Raw genomic sequence first — 2,339 nt, forward strand, 5'->3', positions numbered from 1 at the left:
AGACAGGCATTTTCTAGACCTGGGGCCTGAGTCCACTGCTGGCCTCCATGGCCATATTCCTGTCACCTCAAAGGGCATGGGAAAGAGAGTCAGAGATGCTGGCACGCACAGCAGGCCGTGGCGGGCTCCATCCGACTGGGTGGCTTGGTACTGCCCGTTCTGGCCCGTGTCCACACAGGGTTTTGCATTTGACTCCAGGGCACTGTCCGGTTGGACGGAGCCTGCCGCGGCCTGTTGTGTGCCGGCATCTGTTTTCCATGCACTCTGAGACGCAGGAAGATGGCCGTGGGGGCCAGGAGTGGACTCAGGCCCCCAGGCTAGAAAATGCCCGTCTTTGCCCTGGCAGAGGCTGGGACACATGCCTTGTGTGGCTCAAAGCCAGTCGGCTTTGTCCGCTGCTTTCTCCATCCTTGCTCCAACGTGTTATCCCTGCTCTGGTTGCTTTAGAAACAAGGATAATGGGTGGTGGCTTTGTTTAAAGGCTCTCTATCAGTTTCATCAGTGAAACGTGTCACTGAGATGACCTTGCCTACAAGCCCTCTGCAGTCCTGAGAGCCTCCTATTGCTGCTGCGGGGCTGCTGGAGCAGAACACGCAACGGGGGCCTTAAAGCAGCTGCAGGCCACCCTCTCAAAGTTGTGGAGGCCACCGGTCCAAAGTGAGCACGACGGGGTTGAAACGGATGTCCTGGCTCCTCCACGGGCTCTAGGGGAGGGTCCTTCCTGGGTCTTCCAGCTTCTGGTGGCCTCAGGTGTTCCTTGGTTCAAGCCACAGCACCCCAATCTCTGCCTCCAGCTTCACGTGGACTTTTTCCTGTGTGTCAAATCTTCCTCTGCGTTCCCCTTATAAGGACACTTGATGGCATTTAGGGCACATCTGGATAATCTAGGATAACTTCATTTTAGAACCTTAATTTAATCACAAAATAAGGTCACATTTATGGGTTCCATGGATCAGGACCCCATATCTTTGGGAGTCATTCTTCAGCCGGCCACACGGTGTACCAAATCCCCAGATCCGGTGGCTTAAAGCAACACACGTTTCTCTCTTACAGTTCTGGAAGTTCAAAACAAGTCTCAGGGGCTGAGACTACAGTGCCAGCAGGGCCGGTTCCTTCTGGAAGCTCCTGGAAGGATCCATTCAGGCCTCTTCTCAGGGCTCCTGGCTGCCCCACTCCAGTCTCTGTCCCTGTGGTCACACTGCCGTCTGCTCTCTGTTGACCCTTCTGCTTGCCAATTATAATGTAATGGCATCGGCCACCCGGACAACCCACCAGGATCATCTTCCATCTCCAGGATCGTCTTCCATCTCAAGGTCCTTAACTTGATCTGCAGTCACTTCTGCCATTATCAGGTGACACATTCACAGGCTGCAGAGATTAGGACCTGGACATCGTGGGGGCCATTATTCGGCCGCCTGTACATGCCCCTCCACTACAGCAGGTACTCCCTTGCCCCGAGAGTAACCACTAGCTCTAGTTCCATCTACAGCGTGGCTCTGGTTTTCTTCAAACGTGTGTCCACATTGCGAGTGGACCCTGCACAGCGGGTTGTCGGGTTTGCCGGTTTTGAGTTTCAGTAAACTGGGTCATACATACCACAAGCACGTCTGCAACTTGGTCTCTCCACGCAGCCTTCTTTCGAGGTTCGTCCACATGGATATCAACGGCTCTTGTTGGTTTTCACGCCCCAGTGGCCCTGCATGGCGATGGATGCCACGATCTGCCCCTTGCCCGTGGGCGGAGTGTGCCTGCTTCTGCTCGGGGGAGCTACACTCTCCTGGCCTTGCACCATATCTTTCATCCTGTTCCTCTTAACTCTAAGAACCAGATAATAGACACATTTCACGAGGTCCCCTGTCCCCGTGGAGGCACTCCTGGCTCACAAGGACACTCTGTTCCGAGAGGATTCTGGGAAGCGTTTCTTTCTGTGGCCCACATTGTTACAATGCTACAGAAAGAGTTGGGCTTTAACACGAAGCACATGTAATGCTCACGCCCCCCCATCCCTAGCTCAGAGCCAGTCTGCCCCCCAGGAGGTGAGAATGGGCCCCCACCTCTTAGGAAAGGGGGGTTAGGTAAGTCATGTTGTCAGGCGGGTGGGATTTCTGGGGGGGCTCTAGTTCTAGGCCCTGCCTACTCGGGAGAGCGAGGGGTACCGCTGCCTCTTCCTCTACTTCTTCCTTTTTTTAATAGTAGAAAAGTTTTATTAGAAGGGAAAGTACAGTTCCAGACGTGGAAGCCGGCCTGAGCAAGAGAAGTGTGGCTCAAAAGGCCACCGCTGCCTCTCCGAATTGCCCTCCCCTCCCCAGCTCTCCTCTCCCCAGCGCCTCCTCCCCCCC

Source organism: Pteropus vampyrus, unplaced genomic scaffold (assembly GCF_000151845.1).
Source record: "Pteropus vampyrus isolate Shadow unplaced genomic scaffold, Pvam_2.0 Scaffold227, whole genome shotgun sequence".
In the NCBI taxonomy this organism is placed as follows: Eukaryota; Metazoa; Chordata; class Mammalia; order Chiroptera; family Pteropodidae; genus Pteropus; species Pteropus vampyrus.